This window comes from Lissotriton helveticus, chromosome 2_1 (genome assembly GCF_964261635.1).
Source record: "Lissotriton helveticus chromosome 2_1, aLisHel1.1, whole genome shotgun sequence".
Classification (NCBI taxonomy): Eukaryota; Metazoa; Chordata; class Amphibia; order Caudata; family Salamandridae; genus Lissotriton; species Lissotriton helveticus.
This window is the reverse complement of record NC_136059.1, coordinates 1,056,228,132-1,056,249,140: the sequence shown is the minus strand read 5'-3', so window position 1 is coordinate 1,056,249,140 and position 21,009 is coordinate 1,056,228,132. Positions and strand designations below refer to the sequence as shown.

At 49.3% G+C, this 21,009-nt stretch overlaps 1 protein-coding gene across 2 annotated transcripts in view; it reads right to left on the bottom strand.

The window, feature by feature from the left end:
• LOC144818437 (guanine nucleotide-binding protein G(q) subunit alpha) overlaps positions 1-21,009 on the bottom strand; it is a 479,737-nt gene that overhangs the window by 361,502 nt on the left and 97,226 nt on the right. Inside the window, exon 1 of one of the 2 annotated variants that reach the window (XM_078675858.1) lies at positions 13,119-13,273. The exons of the other annotated variant lie outside the window; for it this stretch is intronic. The gene's annotated coding sequence lies outside the window, so the exon portion shown is untranslated. Of the gene's footprint in view, positions 1-13,118; positions 13,274-21,009 lie in introns of those variants that run through there. 2 annotated transcript variants of the gene reach the window in all.

The following is a 21,009-nucleotide window of genomic DNA, read 5'->3' as shown; positions in this document are numbered from 1 at the left end:
CAAAAATGATTGTGTCCTTGGGTAACATAACTGGTGCTTAGTAAAGCACTTCGAGAAGAGCCCCGTAACACGGTCAAGTTTGCGCTAGATAAAACGCCAAAAAGGGTGATTGAATGTGTGTAACACGTGTGCCGACTGAGACAGCGCTGCTGAGTTGGGTCTTGTGAGCCGCTGACTGCACTTGTCTCCTCCCCAGCCTGCTCCACAAACTCGGAGGACACACTTCAACCCGGAGGGCAGACTGAGGACTGAGAGCCAGATTATGAGGCAGAAACTCCCCTGAGTTTGTGAAGCCCTTCTTACAACAGCTGCAGTGAAAGTGTGCAAGCTGCTGGCACGATATTAATCAAAGGTTCGTGGAGGGCACAAGTAACCGTCAATAAAAATAAAGGGACAATCCCCTGGATGCGGCAAGGATCTCAAATGATGATGCGGTTTGCGTTGCCGCGGGCTGAACCGTACCATTTTATTTTCAATTAGACTTAAAAAATACAAGCGCGCCCGCTGTAAGGAAGGAAAAACCAGGAATGCAGTTGCCACCCTGCGCGCCGCTGCTCCACACCTAACACAAAGAACAGCATCCCGGGAGTGGTGCGTGCGTGCTGTAAGGAAGAAAGACAAGGAATGCAGCTGCCCCCTGCGCGCCGCTGCTCGCTCCTGCAAGCAAAACCCTGTGGGAGGGAACCTTTGCTAAAGAGGTGGGACATGCACCCGCCTTTAGCCATTTGCAGGCTACGATAACAAAATGTCACAGGCAACAACCAACCCAATGCATGAGGGGAGTCAGAACCACACAAAGTAGTTTAGAGTGCTTACAAGAAGCCTCGCAGAGCAGCGCATGAGCACCGGCTCAGGCTCGACCTAAAAAAGGAACGAATAGCCTCATACAAGACATGGTGAACGATGGGTTCCAGAACTTAAGAAAATGACAGAGATCAGTCTGATTGCTAGTCACCTACTGGACTCCGGGCTGGGATTAGTAAGCAAGCATTTAAACAATTATAGGAGCACAGAGGGATACTGGAGCGGGTCGCCCTCCACTCAAAATCAACAAAACAATAAAGACCCACTCCCTCGGCGTACGACCAAATCAGTGACTAAAGAGGGGTGTTCCAAACGTCCTACTCCCTACCACTCTCTTACCAATATTGTAAGAGACACTATGCACTGTTCTCCGCCAACGTATAAAAACCTGTTCTCCCGGGCAACACACCAGAACCCACACTTAAGGTGTACCCGAATTACGGGAATTACCACTGCATCCACACCCAGCGTTGGACACTGCAAAAAATGTGCAAGACGCAAGTGACACCTCACGGAAACACCACCGTCGGGGTAACTGGTATCAAATTTCCAGACAGGCCCCTGTCTCATCATCGGCTGGTAGTTAATCATGTCTACCACAACCAACGGCTGAAGAAAGGCGCCTTCCGAGCACGGCACGATTTTATAATGGAGCAATAAGGTACAGACTTACGGGAGAAGTGTTGTTTGCCCTTATAGATACAGGAGCGGCCGGTATGAATGGCCTGGCTGCCCCCTGCACACTATAGAACTAGTGTCCAGTGAAGTGACATTCCCAGAGTGCAGCCCTGAAGAAACTGCTTTAATACAACATAGCAGTGAAACATGTCGGCACTGGCAGTAGGTTGTGGTTGACATGATTAACTACCAGCCTTTTTATACAAGCACACCATTTCCGCCCTATGAATAAAGTTGGGTAAGGGACGGATTATTGGGTGCGTGTTTTTATGCACTTTGTTATTTTGTTTTCACTTGGTTTATATGTGTTGGTCACCAGCAGATATTTCTGCGCCTTCACTCGTTTGTCATTATATATGTTTGTTGTTTTGGACACTTCTTTCCTTTCATCTTATTTTTCTTTAAGACGCATGTGACAACCGATGATGAGACAGGGGCCGGTCTGGAAATTTGATACCAGTTACCCCGACGGTGGTGTTTCCGTGAGGTGTCACTTGCGTCTTGCACATTTTTTGCTCTAACAAGAGCAGTGTCCAACGCTGGGTGTGGATGCAGTGGTAATTCCCGTAATTCGGGTACACCTTAAGTGTGGGTTCTGGTGTGTTGCCCGGGAGAACAGGTTTTTATACGTTGGCGGAGAACAGTGCATAGTGTCTCTTACAATATTGGTAAGAGAGTGGTAGGGAGTAGGACGTTTGGAACACCCCTCTTTAGTCACTGATTTGGTCGTACGCCGAGGGAGTGGGTCTTTATTGTTTTGTTGTTTATTAGTAAACAAGCACCAAAACCGCACAGCTTACAAAGCAATGCTCCTGAACATCATAACTAGCTCCTCATACAAAATCATTCAAAAAGAGATCAAGGCAGGTTAGACAGATTGCCACACATTTCCATGTGTAAAATGCAGCACCAAAGCATTACTTATTTTCTGACATTACAACATGCTCTTTACGCAGGCCTAGATTTACAGACTCAACTAAGAATGAGATGCTACTCTGAAAACATAAGCCACTGCTAATGGAACAGCATTCACTCTTGTGCAACAAGAGAAATGGCGAAGGCCAACAGCATGCTCAATCAGGTTCAAAACAAGCAACACAAATACTACATTCAAACACGAACTTAAAAGGCCACATAGGGACACACCATTAAACCGAGAGGAGCCATCACTAGTCACTACCATGAGTATAGCTACTATTACATTGTCCTAATGGGTTTCCATATGAAAAAGTCCATGTCTTCTTGCTCCTTATCCAGATTTCAGCTTCAACTCAACCAATGAAACACCTACAGAGACGGAGTGTGGCCGCCAGCAACCACGGATGAGAACATAATTTAAAAATGAGAGGCATATATTTGGAATGTAGAGCCCTTATTGTGACTAAGACAATATGTGCAATCCCAGGTCAGCCAAAATTACAAACTTGGAACGAAAGCTTTTTGAAGACCTCATGTTCTGCCCACGAATGCCACAAATCCACAGCCATTCAATGCAGAGCTCTCAAGAAACAGAGGAACAAGTCAAATCAACAATCCTTCATGAGAAAGATCAGCAGCTGGTAGACGCGTTCTGGGACACCAACTACATCTATTTGGCAGAAAGCATTTAATAAGGGGGCGTGGCCAAGACGGCGAACATGGCGGACGTAGCCTAACCGAGCTCCGTCCCGCCAGCCGCATATCCTGCCTGCATCCTACGTCGCCCCGACTGCACTGCGCCCAAAAACCTGGTGGTAGACGGCGGATCCGACGGCGACGCCTCGGCGGTGACTCCGGTGTCCCGGCGGTCTGCGGCTGGGGAGATACAGCCGCCGGGAGTCCTGACGGCGAAGGGGCCTGCCTCCGCACCACGGCCGGGACCTCGATTTTGGGCTGATCCGCCCGGAAGTGTGTGGCAGCCGGGGCGCGCCGGCCGGAAGGTGACGCTCCAGTGAAAGTACAGTGGCGGAGAGGCGGCCGGGACTGATCGAGCCCCGCTGCCGCCTGGACACTTGCTGTGGTGGCGGCAACACCGGCTGGGGAGGACGAAGTCGGCGCCCGTTCTCCAGCGGAGGTGGGGTAAGGAGAGGAGACTGGGTGTAAGGCCTAGTGGGGGAGGGGACGCCCTGGGACTGTGCCTGGCCCCATTCGGCGGCGGGATCGGGCCGCGGGGCTCTGAGACACTGGAACGCTAGGGGGGTGGCGGCCCTGCCGACCCCCTACTCGTCCCCCCCCTCCCCCCTCCATATTCGGACTGCGACCCTGCTGGACTCTTCCTGGGGGCTGGATTACTGCTACACCCCTGCTCGGTGGCCGCCTCGGGCCGCGGTGGGGGGGAAGTGACCTGGACAGACCCCCGCAGTCTACTGGCACGATCCTGGGCATACAAGCGGCCCCCCAAATTGCTTTGATACTACAACCGAGAGGTGGGGCACGGGTGTTGGGCTGATTGCTGCGGGCCCGCAGCGGAGTGAACGGTCCTGATACCGCGTGGCACCATCCCCAGCCACTGCACGTATAGCGCCTTGCGGGAGCTCCACGGGGGTGCGCTCCATCTCCAAAGATTCACGGCGGTCAGGGAGACGTTCATTATCAGAGGCCGTGCACGAAGTGAGGAGCACATTGGACTGCTGGTCCCTCGTGGTCGAAACCATCACTCTATCCGAGCCATGACGAGAGGGGGCAACAGCGGCAATGCTTCAAAGCAGGGCCCAATGGACAAGTTTGCAGGACCCAGTGGGAATGCCGGAGCATCTGGGGGTCCCCAAAGCGCGGGACCCGACAACGCGGCGCTGATGGCGGCGATCACGCAGTCGAGGGACATGTTGGACGCGAAGATCGGGGCGGTCGGAGCCGACGTGACCTTGCTCCGGCAGGACCTACGCAATGCGGTGGCCCGCATCACCGAAACGGAATCCAGGATCACGGAGGTCGAGGATGATGTGGCCGTCCTCAAGAAGAAAGTTGCCGCCATGGAGGGGATTCAGAAGGGACTTGCGCTGCGGGTGGAAGATGCGGAAGGGAGGGCCAGAAGGAACAACCTGCGCTTCGTTGGCTTCCCGGAGGACTGTGAGAAAGGAAATATGGAGGCCTTCCTGACCCAATGGCTTGAGGGATGGCTCCCCCCAGACACCCTGTCGCGCTGTTTTGTGGTAGAGCGGGCGCACCGAGCACTCCTTCCAAAACCACCTCTTGGCGCTCGCCCCCGCTCGGTGATTGCCAAATTGCTCAACTACCACGACAGGGACGTTATCCTGCGACAGGCCCGCGCCCAGGACCCTCTCATGTTTGAGAACCACAAAATCCTTGTGTTCCCGGACTACACAAAGCTGGTCCAACAGCAGAGGCAGTCGTTCACCGCGGCAAAAGCACGTTTACGTGAGCTCAAAATTCCCTATGCTCTACTCTTCCCGGCCCGCCTCCGCGTGGTCTTCCAGTCCCGCACCCAGTTCTTCAACTCTCCGGAGGAAGTATTTGCATGGACGGACGAGACTGTGCGTGTCAAGGTGAACACCCCCCCCCAGGCGGAACTCGGACTCGTCGACCACCGGGAGACCTCCGAAACCACCCAGAAGGTCACGCAGCAGAAGCAACTGGAGGGCGCGCTCCCAGAAACGCCCTCCTCCCCGCGACGTGTCGGCCGAGGCTCCGGAGGAGACAGACTCTTCCCCATCGAAATCCTGACGCCCTTCTCTTCACACTGACTCCGGCGATGGATCTACAGGACTATTGAGGTGCTTGGCTGTATAGTATAGGCCAGGCGCTGCTCTCGGACATGCCACTCATTGATGGACTACACAATTTCATACTCATGGGTGGACAGTGGGTCGGGTGACGCCTCTCCAAGGGCGGGCCTACTCCCGGAGTTCGTTCCCACGTGTTAAGTGGGAGGTTGTTAGATACCTTGTGGGTAGTTGGGTGGGATCCATTGGTGTAGTGGGTCTTGGATCTCCCGTTGGAGGTCTGTGATTGCCTGCACCGCGACAGGTACTTCAATGTTTCTGAGGTATGGGGTGGGGGGTTGGAGAGGGGGTCGTTGGTACAGTTTGGGGCAGGGGAAGGGGTGCAGGGGGGGGAACCGTGGTTTTGGGAGTTCGGGAAACATGGGGGGGGAGTTGGATGTAGCTCTAGCACGGTGTTTGCGGGAACCTGGGGGCGATTGCATAGATGCGTGTGGTCTTGGTGGCCCGATACTCTAGAGATTTGGGTGATTGATGGCGGCTGATGTACAGGGTGCGAGCCCCCCGCATGCTACGATACGCGTCCTAAGTTGGAACGTGAGAGGTATGCTTGACAAAATCAAACGTAGTGCGGTTCTGCGATTGGGGAAGACTGAAAAAGCGGATGTATTGTTACTTCAAGAGACGCACCTCATGGGTACAAAAGTTCTTAGTCTGCGGAGGTATGGCTATGACCAAGTGTTTCATGCTGGGTTCACGAGAGGGTTCAGGGGAGTTGCGATCCTGATACACCGCAGGGTCCCTTACACACATGATACACAGTGGCTGGATGTGCATGGACGGTACGTGTTTGTTAAGGGGAAGCTGGGCGGTGAGCCTGTGGTCTTTGGCAGTGTGTATGCTCCACCCCCACTACAAGACGCTCTGATTGAACGACTGTTTGATATCTGGACTGGCATCCCGCTTGTGTTGACGATTGTGGGTGGAGACTGGAACGACGTGATGGACGGGAGGCTGGATCGCTGTAGACCCGGGGGAGGCCAGTTGACAGATGCCACTACACGCCTGAGTAGGATGGTGCAGGGGATGGGGTGGATTGACACCTGGCGACACTACCATGCGCGTATCCGCGAATATACCTTTGTATCTGCAGTCCACAAATCCTTCTCCCGTCTGGACTACCTGTTTATCCCACAGCCCTGGATAGGGAGGGTTGTTTCTACCTCCATACTTCCTAGGGGTCTGTCGGACCACTCCCCGACCGCGCTGACGTTGAGTCTGGGTGCGCGGCGGCAGCCGTTTCGTTGGCGACTCTCCACGTGGCACCTGCAGCGCGACGACTACCGATCACACATGAGGGAGGCGATAGCACATTACTGGATAGAGAATGAGGACCCGAGCATTGATGCCGTGACCTTGTGGGAGGCCCTGAAACCTGTGCTCCGGGGTGTGGACATTGCGTGGTGCGCCGCGAATCGCAGGGCCCGTACTTTGGCCCTGGCGGACGCGGCGGACCAGGTGCGTGCCCAGGAGGCGACCTGCCTGACAGGGGAGAGCGACGACGCGGTAACTGTGTTGCTGCACCTCCAGCGCTCTTATACCTCCCTATTGCTTGATGAAGCCAGACAGAACTGGCTAGCTACACAGAGTCGAATCTATCAATGGGGGGACAAATCTAGTACGATGCTTTATAGGCTATGTCGAGACACCTACCAGGCCCAGCCCTTGCCGGGACTCTGTGATGCTGCCGGAACTCCTATATCAGCTCCTGAGGTCTTGGCCCAAACGTTTGCCCAATACTACGAGGCGCAATATGCCCCCCAGGACTCCCTCCCAGCAGAGGAGATCGATAGATTCCTTGCGGACCTCCCGCCCCGGGCGCTCTCAGATGTAGCTAGAGAGCAGCTGGACCTTCCGCTGTCTGCTGAGGAGCTGGGAACTGCTCTAGGTGGACTGAATACGGGCAAGGCCCCGGGGCCCAATGGATTCCCCTGTGAGTTCATGAAGCAGTTCCATCTTCAGTTGGGGCTGCGCTATAAAAAGGCCCTGGAAGTGGCTAGGGACCGCGGCAGGATGCCGGCGGACTGGCGACACGCCGAGATTGTGGTTTTCTGCAAGCCGGGGAGGCCCCAGGATAGTCCCGAATCTTATCGTCCGATATCGCTGTTGAACTTCGAGGCGAAAATACTGGCAAAGGCTTTGGTGAATCGCCTTCTCCCGCATATTGCGGACTTAGTCCACGCGGACCAGGCGGGCTTCATGCCCCACAGAGCGACACGACATAATATACGCCGCGCGCATGTAGTGATAGAGGCGGTGCGGGTGGCGGGCATTCCTGCGGCCCTCCTGCTGGCGGACATCGACCGCGCTTTTGACTCCCTGAGCTGGCCGTATCTTCGAGCGCTCCTCCTCCGGCTTAATCTGGGCCCGCGCTTTTTGTCGTATATCCACTTGCTGTATACGGACCTGACGGCGGCGGTCAGGGTCGCAGGGGCGGTCTCCGGTTCATTCCCCATTGGTCGGGGCACCCGACAGGGATGCCCCCTCTCACCCTACCTGTTCGCCTTGGCTATGGAGCCGCTTGCGGCTTGGGTCCGGATGGACGCTCAGCTGCACGGAGTGGAATGGGTGGGAGGTCCATCTGATAGGATTGCACTTTATGCGGACGATGTGCTCCTTTTCCTCACAGACCTCAATAAATCGGGACCGAGGGTCCTGGATATAATGCGCATTTTTGGTGAGGTGTCCGGTCTCAGGATCAATGTACGGAAGTCAAAATTGTGGGTCCTGGGTGACCGGGGGACCTTGGGTCCTAGGGCCTCGGCCTTACAAGAAGCAGTGGGCGGCCTTAGATATTTAGGAGTCTTCTTGACGGATGTACCGGGTGTGTCATGGTCCCGAAACATAGTGCCGGTCTGGGACAGGGTCCGTTCAGATATGCAGACGTGGTCCAGGATGCCCCTCAATGTTTATGGCCGCTCGGCCATCTTCAAGATGGTGGCACTACCCCGCTTGTTGTACCAGTTGCAGAACCACCCGTACCCAGTTCCGCCGCATTGGTTTCGGCAGGTGAACTCTGCCTTGGGTCGATTCCTGTGGACTGGGGGAGCGGTAAGAGTGGCGCTCCGTACCTGCTTCCTGTCGACCTACTGTGGAGGGCTGGCCACATCGGACGTCCAGTCCTACTACCAGGCGTCGCACCTGCTTGTCCTCAATGAATGGTGGTATGGGGACCGGGGAGACCCGGCCTATGCCCTGGAAAGGTATCTGATGGATCCGGACACACTCCATACTATCCTCTACTCGGCTGCCACCCGGAAACGACTCCCGATGGTCACCCAGGTGGTCTTTAAGGTGTGGCGCGACGCTCTCCGCCGCATGGGATGGTGGAATAGGCTAACAGGTGAGACCCCCCTGTGGCACAATGGGAGACTGCCCGGCTTGGCTTCCCTGCGGGGCTTTGACGGTTGGGACGCTATTGGCATCTCGACACTGGGCCACGTACTGAAAGGCACAGTCCTCAAGTCGTTCCAGGCATTGCGAGTAGAATGTGACATGCCCCAGTCTCAATTCTTCCGATACCTACAGCTCAGGCACGCGCTGACCCCCGCGATTGCGACTTTAACGTCCTTGCCGGAATTCAGCCCCTTGGAAGCTAAAGTATTTATGGGGGAATTGGAGACGAAGAAAATTACGACTATATACCAGACGCTGGTTACCCATTGTTCCCCCTCCCTTGATAAACTGCGGGCGGTTTGGGAGGGTGAGCTGGGGGAGTTAGAGGAGGAGGACTGGAGGGAGGCTCTGGAGGCCCCTAGAGGAGCAGCAATAGCAGTGCGCCTGCGATTCATCCAATTTAAGTACCTACACAGAGCATACTATACAAGGGAACGGCTGTGGAGGGCTGGGCTGATAGCCTCCCCGGAGTGCCTGAGGTGTGGGACTGAGATAGGCTCCTTCTTACATACGGTATGGGAGTGCGTGCGGCTGCAGAGGTTTTGGACGGGTGTATGGGACTGTCTGGAGGAAGTCTTGGCATGGGACCTCCCTCGCACGCCGAAGCTGGGCCTCCTCCATGTTATGGAGCAAGTAGGGGGCAATGGGTATAAACGGCATCTGCTCCTGTTGGGTCTCACGGTGGCCAAGAGGGACATAGCTCAGGCTTGGAAGGCACCCAGAGCTCCGCTGGTGGGAGTGTGGAAGCGAGGCATGGACTTCAACATGGGCCTGGAACGTCCTATCTTTGAGGCTAGGGGCTGCCCTCGAAAACATTACCGAATCTGGAAGAAATGGGCAGATTACCGGGGCCTACTGCTGGAACCCCCAGCGACGAGAGACGTGGGTCTAGACCTTGTTGGCTCTGCCCCTGTGTGAACTGTGCCACAGGTTGCTGATGTGATCCCTCAGGTTATGTTCTGGACAATGTAAACACCGTGCAGGGTGGGGGGGGGGGGGGTGGGCGTTGGGTTGGGATACGGGGAGGGGGGCCTGGGTGAACGTTGATTGAATATTTTGACTTCTTTGCTCTTTTATTTTCACTACCTTCCTGATACTACGGAAGCGGTGTCTTGTTTATATTCTTTCAACTGCTGAACTCCAATAAAATTTGTTCTGAAAAAAAAAAAGAAAGCATTTAATAACCAATACCAATCCAGGAAGTCTTAATTTGTTGTCTGTTACAGACTGCCTAGCAAAGGATAGTGACCAGCATAAGCACAGAAACCATTAAAAAAAGGCAACCAAGGGTCAGACTCGAAAGGAGTGCTAAAACATACAGACACTTTGCAAATATACTGTCCTGCTATAGTTATTCAAAGACTTTAGGTCTCGTTTTAAGGTTAGCAGAAGTAGGGCATGTGACAAAAAATCCGCCAAAGTTGTGGTTCTTCGGACTCCTTGGGGAACTGCCTGCCTTCTGACGGCAGAGTTTCACATTGCCCCACTGACCATTTATCCAGTAGGTATTCCACTAAAGGGACACTATTTTAGGGGCCATCACCTTCTGACGGCAGAGTTTCACATTGCCCCACTGACCATTTATCCAGTAGGTATTCCACTAAAGGGACACTATTTTAGGGGCCATCACATTAACGAAGCACTGGTTTGGGGGGGTTATTTCTGTTAAATAAAGTCAGTTCAGAGCGAGCTGCCATGCATGTAATGATTGTTTTCTAGGCAGTGTATTTTTGTCGACCACAGCAGGGATACAAAATACAGCAGGGGGTAGGAGCAGGGTCTCTACTGTTCTAGCAGCTCCGATGCCCACTTGTCGGACTAAATGATCCCTTGAGGCGCAGAAGAGGATTCTCAACTTCCCATTTGCCAAATAAAAGGTCTTGAAGGATGGGTGTTTAAGGCTCAAGCTCCTACAATAAATCTACTTAAAGCTTAAAACCCTCAAAATACAGCAATAGTGGTGAGCTCTCCAGGCTATATATGAGTATTGAAAAATCAGTGGTATTTCCCATAGGAGGGGCTGTTGGTGATATGGGGTGGGTCACAGGGTTAACATTGGCTATCACTGGGTTCAAATATTTGTGGGTGTTTATCTCCTCAGATACCGCTGTCTCGAGGGCCTGCAACATTGACCCCCTCTTGTCATGTGTCAAAGAAGAGGTGAAGACATGGGCCACAATCTCTCCTCGGTCGATCAGCCATTTTCAAAATGGTCTCACTTCCTCGTATCCTTTAACAGTTGCAAAATGTCCCCCACATTATCCAATCATCCTGGTTCCGACAGGTAAACCCAGTTTTAAACCAAGTCTTATGGAGTGGCGGCGGGGCTCGCTTGCCCTCCAGACATGTTAACAGTCCACGTATTGCAGGGCATTGCCATTGCTGATGTACAATAATACTAATTTTCCTCTTGTTTATTGCTCATTAATGACTGGTGGTATTGCGCTCAAAACGATCCAGCATATGCGATGGAGAGATGGGTAATGGGCGATGTCCTCTCCTTGACCTCCTTTATAGCAGAAGGGGACTGAGCTTCCTTCCCCCGGTGACGCAGGCAAACATTGAAAAATATGGAGGCGATGGGCCGATTATAGATTCATTGTCCTGGCTCCGGTGGGTACTGTTGTTGAGGCTCAGTTAGATGTTGAAATACAAACATACGGAGCTACAACATGATGGCGCAGTGAGGGATCCAAGAACTTATCTGCATGGGGGCTCGAATTGGGGCATGTTGGGTTAGGGGGGGGGAAACGACTGTGGCAGTTTTGTTTCACATTTGTTCATGTGAGCTCATCCTACACTTATTTACCCATGTACGTGTGCTATTTTGGCCTGGCTATTTTCCCAAACCCCATAAAAATTTTAGGGAAAAAAATCCAGCAATAGGATACCAAAACCTGCATGACCCATCTCTGCTATATGCTCCACAAAAAATGATTCCTGCATGGAGGCTCTTTTTATTATTGTACTTGCCCAAAAGACGAGTCAATAACCAGTCACATCAGGATTGCCGAGCTGACACAGAGACTGGAGCAACATTGAGCATTCCTGGATTGGCTACGGTGCTGTCAATCAGTGCTAGCTGTGCTTAGCCAACCTTCTGCGAAATTCTCAGGCTACATGTAATGCAGCTCATTTGCAGGAGGTGCACTGTGCATACTACAGCTGGTTCGACAATACGTCAGGCATCCTGTACACACCCAGCACTACCACAACTGCACAGCGGCCATTCCATTGTCACTTGCTGTCTTCCTATCAGGTGAGAACAAAAGAGGCTTACCAAGCAAAGAAATAGAAATTCCTAGTTATTATTTAGTTTTGCTCTTTTATATAGCTCACACTTGGCCCAGGGGAAATTGAGCACTTTACAGAGAACTTCCGCCCCTTTTGTTTACATTTAAAAATACACCTATCTTGGGACGAGTAACAAAAAATGAATGAGTATGGCAAGTAGTAATACAGCAGTACTTTTTTACATACATATACATGCCTTTTTGTATCAGTCCCAAAACGTCCAACTCCCTATTAGTATAATACAAAGATGGCAAGTCCTTTATTTTTGGACCAACTGTATCTGAATAGAACCCGCATACGGGACCGGCTTTAGCACTGTTGGCGCCAATGGTACGGCAATCATTTTTGGCGCCCCCACACCCATGACCTCCTCGGATTCTCTCCCACAGGGCAAAAGTACTCCTCATCACTCCAATCATAGTTTATTGCTAAACATAGTGCACTCCCGGAGGTCCGCACCCCCTCCCCAGGTCAGCGCCCAGTGCAGCCGTACAGGTCGCACTGCCCTAAGTCCGGCCATGCCTGCATATTCCCATTTTAGATGTTTTGAGGCCAAATCACAAAGGTAAGTAGAAGAACATAAAAGAGTACTCCTGTAGCACCAGTTGAATGGGGTGCTCTCAGGCCCCCATTGTGAGTGGCATCCTAATTTGGAATAGCCCTGTATCGTGGATGGGTCCTGGCCTCGCTTAGTGAGGCCATTAGTCCGAATACATCATTTGAGGTTCTACATCTGTAGGCCTGGTTACATTATTTAAGATTTTTCGAGAACTGGTATTGTATTAGGGCAACTAGGTGTCCAAAAGACACACACAATGATTAGTGAAATTCTACCATTCAACTTATGTTACCAAACTAGCTTAGATGGCAGGCAAATGCCTCTACCTGAACACCACTAATTTACTGGGGAACAAAAGAATTGTGCAAACAAAACATTAGCAAAACTTGTAACAAGCACTTTGAAAAGGTGTACTAACAATTTCGGGTGTGGGTCCACGCCCCTCGCTTCTCGGTTTACCGTATATTTATATAATGTCCACACATCGTACACTACTTCACGGCCGTCAACCCGACAGCGACCTCTCAAAGCAATTTTTTAGTAGGGAAAAATGTGCAAGAGGCCGTCTGCCAGCAACACGTCCACGTCCTTTAAAAAAAAACACGACACCGCTTTTCTTACGCAGCTGAGCAGAACATGAACGTCCATCAACAGACTCAAACGCGTACCTCACGAAATGACAGCGAAATTCGCTCTCCCTTTGTAGCTGAAATGTTATCTCCCGTCTGCGCAGTCTCTTTCGACAGCGACAGTAATTATACGTCAATCCCCACCGCAGCCCTTGCACGCGTCCTCCCAGCACGCGGTCCTGTGCGGCGCGCGCATCACTCTCGCGCCAATATTAGGCCTGTAATTGAGGAGCCCGGGATGTTCTCCAACAGAGTGGAGTCAGATTCCCGCCATGACACCCGCTTGGAGACCAGAGACACGTCTTGTTTCAAATCCTTCTCTCTGACAACAACATGGCGGCGCCGTCGATTACATAAGAGGCGTAGGATCGGACAGTACATTTTAAAAGTGATGTTTAAAAATCAAAATCCTACCTAACAGAAATGTGTCGTCGTCTGCCTAGATGTAAAAACCTCGTTTTGGCAAAGTGAGTACCGGGCGATAAAATGTGTGACGGATTTATTGAACAACAATGCTCAGTACAAGGAGGTAGGAATCAAACTCGTTTCCAGCCACCAACCGGGGAATGTTGATCTCTGCAACGTTTCACTCAAACCAATGAAGGTGCAGGCGGGGTGGAGGAGAGAGGGGGGATAACGGTAAAGATAAAGCCACAACACTTATGCTAAATAAAATCAGCTCAAATCCTACTGCAGTAGCTCCTGCGCTAAGGCTCGGCAGCGTCGACCCACTGCTTTTCAGCAGTGCAAAAAATGAAAAATAAAATAAGTTATTAATATTTTCTTTTTCAGTGGGAGCCATGGTAGGGCGGGATGGGCTGTCAGAGCAGGGGGGAGGAGGAAATGTGTGCACTTAAGAGCGCATGGCGTTTTGTCTGGCGTTCTTGGGCCGGCAAAACAATAATGCACCACCTGGCTGTATTGCACAGCCTGGACGGAGAACATGCACAAGCTCCCACTCCCTGTATGAGCGTCGAACCACAGCGCTCAGACCAATCATGATGGTGCTGTCATGCTGGTGATGGCAGCATCGTGAGTGGCTTAGGGGAGCCTGTGTACCTCCTGAAGTCAAGAAGAGAAGCGGAGGGGGGCGTGGCTTGGCGCCGTGGAGGATGGCGGCGCTGGCGTGAGGCTCCGGCGAGGCACCGGGAGACCTTCTTCTTTTAGCACGCAGTTCCTGTGCTAAGTTCCTTGTACTGTCGTCGGATTCCCTCCGGTATGCGGCGGCACTACTGAGAAGTCCTTTCCGACGTCGGAGGAGGTGATAACAGCCGCTTTCCTCACAGAGCCGCTCCGGTGTCACAGGCGCCATTCCGCGGGTCTCCTCACGGAGCTGTCCTTCGGCGGAGACGTGAGTGGCTCGCCTGCCCGCTGCGAGCGTGTATGCTGTGATGTCCTTGGTCTACCTTTCCAAACCTCACGAGGTAAACGCTTGCTGTTTACTTTAACTGGCGCTCCATACCGGCAGTCTACTACTTCTCCACACAGCGCGGCCGCCATTTTGCGCGCTTTGGAGTTTCTCTACCTGCCTCAGCAGTATGTCTCCCTCACTTTAATACTGCCTCAAGGCTTGTTTTATTGATGTTTGGATGCCTGGCACATCGATTTTTTTTGCCTCATTTGCAGTATTCATTCAAGCAGGGATGGTAGATTACTTACTCTCCCCACTGGATACTTTCTTTACTTGAGACATATTCAGCATTGCTGTTTCCTCATCTCAGACCTATTTCAACAATGCAGATATTCCTTACTTGCCTGCTTCTACTTTTGGAACTGACATGATGATACATTTTTAATATATGTTTTGCAAGTTGGACATTTTCTTCATTCCTGGTGTTCTTCATATATAATTAAATGTTTCATGATTTTCAGTAAAGGTTTTCATTTTTGCCCGTGATGCAACTCACTGAGTGTTCCCGTCCTCAAATGATGCACGTTCCCTGTTTGCAGTATTTTGTTCATTGCCTTATCTCATTAATACTTGTGTAGCCTATCTGTCATTGCTCCCTCTTTCCTTCCCTTAGGCTTCATTCCCCATACCTGAGGTGGTTATCTAATGCATTCACAGAGTTGTGACTAGTGTTTTTGCTAACTGCCACCGAGTGTTTGCCATTCTTCGTTAGAGCTCCTTCCCATGGGAAAACAACAACATATGTCTCGCTTTTCTTCTAAGGCGCCTACCAAAGTGGCTTTTCTTAAGAACTCTAAAGTTTTTACGGCTTTGTCCCAATTGGAAGATTCCCTTCCACCCTCGGACTCGGAGACACTCATGGAATCGCCCTCTCCTACCCCTTCAGGGAAAGTCACTGTCAAACGGCTAAAAAAGCATCCTCCGTCCCCACCTAAATCATCGTCACCTGTATCCATGGAACTCTTATTGGAGGAAATCCGCTCTTTTCGTCCTTTCCTTGAGGAAATTGGGACCTTACGCCCCTTCATGGAAGAAACTAACACCAAACTCCAAGTTTTGACAGACAATTGGTCTCAAATTGAAACGCGAGTCTCTACGGTGGAGCAATCTGTCGCATCTTTTCAAGAATCTCAAACTAAAGTCACACATTTGTCCTCACAGGTGGGAGCTCTTCAGAAGCAGGTGGAGGAGTTGGAAAATAGAGGCAGGCGTAATAACCTCCGCATTTATGGCCTGGCGGAAAATCTTGAAGGGTCCGACCCGCCTGCCTTCTTCAAGTCTTTTCTTCCCAAACTGCTACGCTTACCACAGGATACCTCTCTCAACATTCAACGAGCGCATCGTCTAGGTCGTCTACCTACATCCCTCTCCCTGTCACAAAGGCCAAGAGGGGTCATCATCTATTTCTTGGAGTACACAGACCTCCTGAAAGTTCTAGCAGCTGCCAAGGCTATTCCCAAATTGTCTTGGCTGGACTCTCCATTGTTTTTCGCCCAGGATTATGCTAAAGCAACTGCTGCTCGTAGGAAAGCTTTCCTCAGCATGAGAGAGGCACTCCGTGCCATGGGTGCCCGATATGGCCTGTATCATCCATGTCTGTTTAAGGTCACCTACAATAATAAAACCACCACCTATGAGGATCCTGTGAGATTGCAGAGCTTCATTAATGCACACCGTACCTCTACCATGGATACCTCCGGTCCTTCCTCCTCTTCTCCTGGTTGACTCTTTGCACCATATGCTTGTTTTCAGATTCCAGCTCTCTTATTGATATGCTGTTGTTCGCCTTATGTTTTTGGCTGATTTTCTGGTTATGCTGGCGAAGTTCTTGTTCTCCTCATATGTTTAGATACCGTGTTTTTTCACTTTTTGAAATTTTCTGGTCACTTGTCTATTTTCTTCCCTTTTCCTAATGTCATGTATTTTATTTAATTTCATTTCCTTCTCCTCATTTTTTGCTACTGTTCTTTATATTATTGTCTCAGTTATACCTCGTCTTTCTTCCCGCAGGAACCCCTCACCGTACGATGTCATCTCCCTGGTTCCTTGCCCGGTTGCCCTCGATTGTGTTGCCTCTCCCACCTGGCTCCTTCCCCCCTCAACCTCGTCTCGTACCTCCCCTTAGTAGGTATGTTATTTTCATGTTTTTTGTACCTTCCTTGGTTTTTGTTCCTCTTCACTTCCCCTTCCTTTACCACTGACTTCATGCTTAGCTTTACAATGATGATTTCTTTCTCCTCAGGTTCTATTACGCCTTTTCTTCCTTTCTTTCCTCTTTCTTTCTTGCTCTTGTCTTCTTTCCTTTGTACTCCTTTTCTGATCTTTACTCATTACTCGTTACTCGTTGATCTCTCTCCTCTTTATAATCTTTTTCTTCATGTATCTTTTTCCCATCTTCCACAGTTTCCTTTCTTCTTTTTTCATCTCTTTTTCCTTGTTCTTTCCTTTATTTATGCCTTCTTTTCTTCTATTCCTCATTACTTCTCTGAATCATTGATTAAAAAATTTATGGCTTTTCTGTACATACTATGTCCCTAAATTTGGTTTCATGGAATGTTAAGGGTATTAACTCCCCAATTAAACGTCAACGCATTTTATCTCACTTAGCTAAACTGAATGTTGACATTGCGTTTCTTCAAGAAACTCACCTTTCAGACCTAGAATCTGGCAAACTCAAAAGAGGTTGGGTGGGTGATGTCTTTTTCTCACAGGGTGATGGGAAACGTAATGGTGTTGCCATTTTATGTCGTAGGTCACTTCCTCTAACGGTTATATCTCAAGAATCGGATACTAATGGCAGATGGATTCATGTCAGACTATCACTTAGAGGTGTTCCAATCTCTCTCCTTAATGTCTATGGCCCCACGGCCGGTGAACCCCTTTTTTGGGCTGATCTTTCTCCCCGCATCACCCAATTCATAGATGATAACTTCATCCTTGCGGGAGATTGTAATCACCCTTTTGATCCATTTTTGGACAGGAAGTCCGATGCCAATTATATTCCTACGAAATCGCACAAATTGTTCACCCAAGCTATTTCGCAACATAAGCTTGTGGACTCCTGGCGTTTATGTAACCCGACCTTGCAAGAATTCACTTTTTACTCCCCCCATCATCGGTCCCAATCACGGCTTGATTACATTTTTGTCTCCCACGCACTTACTCAAACTCTCCATGCAGCAGAAATTGGCCCGATTTTACTTTCTGACCATGCCCCTGTACTGGTCAGTCTCGAAGTTTTACCCAAAATTGATGGTCCTAAACGATGGCGTTTCAACAATGCCCTTCTTTTAGATCCCAACTTTTCTGCTTCTTTTTCCGCATTTTTTGATGAGTTTTTCCTCTTTAATGATATCCCACCTATTTCGAAACATACCCTCTGGGATACTTTTAAAGCAGCTGCTCGTGATTTTATTATTACTTTTGTTGCTAAAAAACGTAAATCTGCACGCCAATTCACCAAAACCCTTCTTTCTGACATTAAAAGATTGGAACACGCCTACTTCACTTCTCATTCCTCAGATAGTCTGACATCTCTGATTGCTGCCAAACTTAAATTTAATGAACAGTCAACTGAAGATGCCTCTCTGTACTTGCTTAAATCTAGTGCCAAGTTTTATGGTGGTAGGAACAAGGCCGGGAAGATTCTTGCAAATTACTTAAAGATCAAACAAACTAAAGTCAATATTGAATCAATTTATGATGATACTGCCCAGTTACAACATAAAGATGCTGACATTCTTGCTACCTTCTCACATTTTTATGAATCCTTATACACTTCAGATACACCCACTTCTCCTCAGTCTCTTACACACTTTTTCTCTACCATTCAGACCCCCCCTTCCTTCCCTCTTGACTTGTCCTCCTTGGAATCCGATGCCTCGCAGCCAGAATTACTTGCTGCTCTTCATCGTTTAAAGCTGAACAAAGCCCCCGGCCCTGACGGGTTCACTGTTGAGTTTTATCTTCACTTCTCGAAGCTGCTTATTCCAAAACTCCATTCCCTTATATCTTCTTTTACTGAGTTAGGCACTTCTTCTGGTACTTTTTCGGACGCCCATATTTGTCTAATTCCCAAACCTGGAAAAGATGTCCAATATTGCAAAAATTACAGACCTATTTCACTAGTTAATATAGATTACAAAATCTTCGCTAAAATGTTGGCAATGAGATTAGATCATCTGCTCCCTGACCTGCTTGGAGATGAACAATCAGGCTTTGTTAAAGGCCGTTATATTACAGATAACACGAGGCTCCTATTTAACATCTTAACAAAATCTTCTCATCTCCAATCTCCCCTCGCAGCCATAGCCTTAGATGCTGAAAAGGCATTCGACAGAGTCGAATGGTCATACCTTTTTCACACCCTTAATTGGTTTGGTGTTGGTCCTAAATTTATCTCCCTAATCTCCTTGTTATACTCCCATCCCCGGGCTGCAGTTTTCGCTAATGGCCAACTTTTTCCTTATTTTGATCTCGGTAGAGGTGTACGTCAAGGCTGTCCCCTCTCACCCTTCCTATTCAACCTGGCCCTCGAACCTTTTTTATCCAAACTCCGTCAAAACCCTAATATTACTGGTTTTAGTACTACAGAGCTCTCTGTCAAACTAGCTGCTTACGCGGACGACATTTTATTATTTATCTCCAATCCTATTGTTTCCATCCCTGCCTTTTTAACGGAAGTTCAACATTATTCCTCAGTCTCTGGTTATAAACTTAATAACGATAAATGCGAAATTTTACCTTTAACAAAGTTTACTTTCAAGAATGATTTCATTGCCTCCAACTTCACCTGGAGTCCTTCCAATATTAAATACCTAGGTTTACATATTACCTCCTCACTTCGTGACACTGTTTCCCTCTGTTTAACCAAGTGCGTCCAGAAAATATCTGATCTCACAGCTAGGTGGCATCCCCTTTACTTGTCCTGGTGGGGGCGTCTTGATACAATCAAGATGATGATCTCCCCTATTATTCTTTACACCTTATCCAATATTCCTGTCCCCATTCCAGCTAAATTCCTCAAAAAAATAAATTCAATTTTATCTTCTTTTCTTTGGCATAAAAGTAAACCTAGAATGTCTTTAGCTAGACTCAGCCGTCCTACATCCGAGGGTGGGGTCAACTTTCCAAATTTCTCCGCTTATCACAAGGCCTTTTTGTTACGTCAGTCTTCCCTCTGGTTACAAGACCCTGACTCTCCATGCCCTTTATGGACAAAAGTGGAGCGCCTTTTTCTCTCACCTTTTTCTTTTGCTGAATGCATTTCCTTTTCCCGCAAGCCTGCCTCACTTTTTACCCCTATTCATAAGTTCACCCTCAAACTCCTCCTTTCCTCTCACCCTCCGGCCCCTACTTGCATTGCTGACTTCCTCTCCTCTACTATATGGCATAATAAGTACCTTCTGATCCGAGGTAAACCCATTCTATGGAAGTCTTGGAGGTCCAAAGGACTACTTTGGGTTTCCCAATTGTTTTCACAGTCCACCTTCCTACCCTTTTCCACTCTTCGTCTCACCTTTCACTTACCCCTCACTTGTCTCCCCCAATATCTTCTCCTTAAGGCGTCAGTCATGGCCGTGTATGTTACACTTCCTGATACTCCTCCTCCTACACCCACTCCAGACCCTATTGCTCACCTTCACTCCACTTTACTCACTCTTCCAAAAGCTTCTGTTCTTTATAAACAGCTTCATGTCCACACTATTCCCAGACTTAAGAGCAAAGTTGAGGAGCAGTGGGAGACTGATCTTTCCGTTTCTTGGCCAACTTCCCTGTGGGATAGGATCTGGTTAAAGATCCGTAAATCCTCCAGGGCTGCTTCCTTAACGCAATCTCTATTCTTCATTTATAACCGTTTATTACACACTCCTTCCACCCTTCACAAACGTTTTCCCAACACGCCAGACACCTGTTGGTCATGTACCTCCCCAAATGCTACCTTATTTCACATGTTGTTCCTTTGCAAGGATGTTCATGCCTTCTGGTTACAAATATGGGCGCAAATCAATGTCATTTTTTCCACTAACACTCCGTTTTCAACTGCTCATTTTTTCCTGGGTAGCCTTTCTCCTTGCTGGGCCTGTACTGACCTTAATGTTAAAATTGTTGACCTATTATTAGCGGTTGCTTTTCAACAGATCACGATCAATTGGAAATCTACGTCCAGTATTACTTTTAAAGCTTGGTGGTATAATGTACTTCACAACCATAGACTCGATACTGCTTTTGTTTTTCCTCCACAGCTGGCAACTAAACGTGCTGACTTATGGCTTCCTATTACATTGTATTTAGATACATGTGCACTCCGTTCTTTTCGACCTCGACCTGCGCAGCAGGAAGTACCTAAACCCCCTTGATACCCTTCACATTACTTTCTGTATAACCATTCTATTTTACTGCATAGCCATATTTGCATTCTATTACATTACCTATTTATTATGTCCTTTCTTTTATGTGCTTTCTCCAAAATGATTCACTTCTATATTTTATATGATGTATTGATTTTGTTGAATTGCA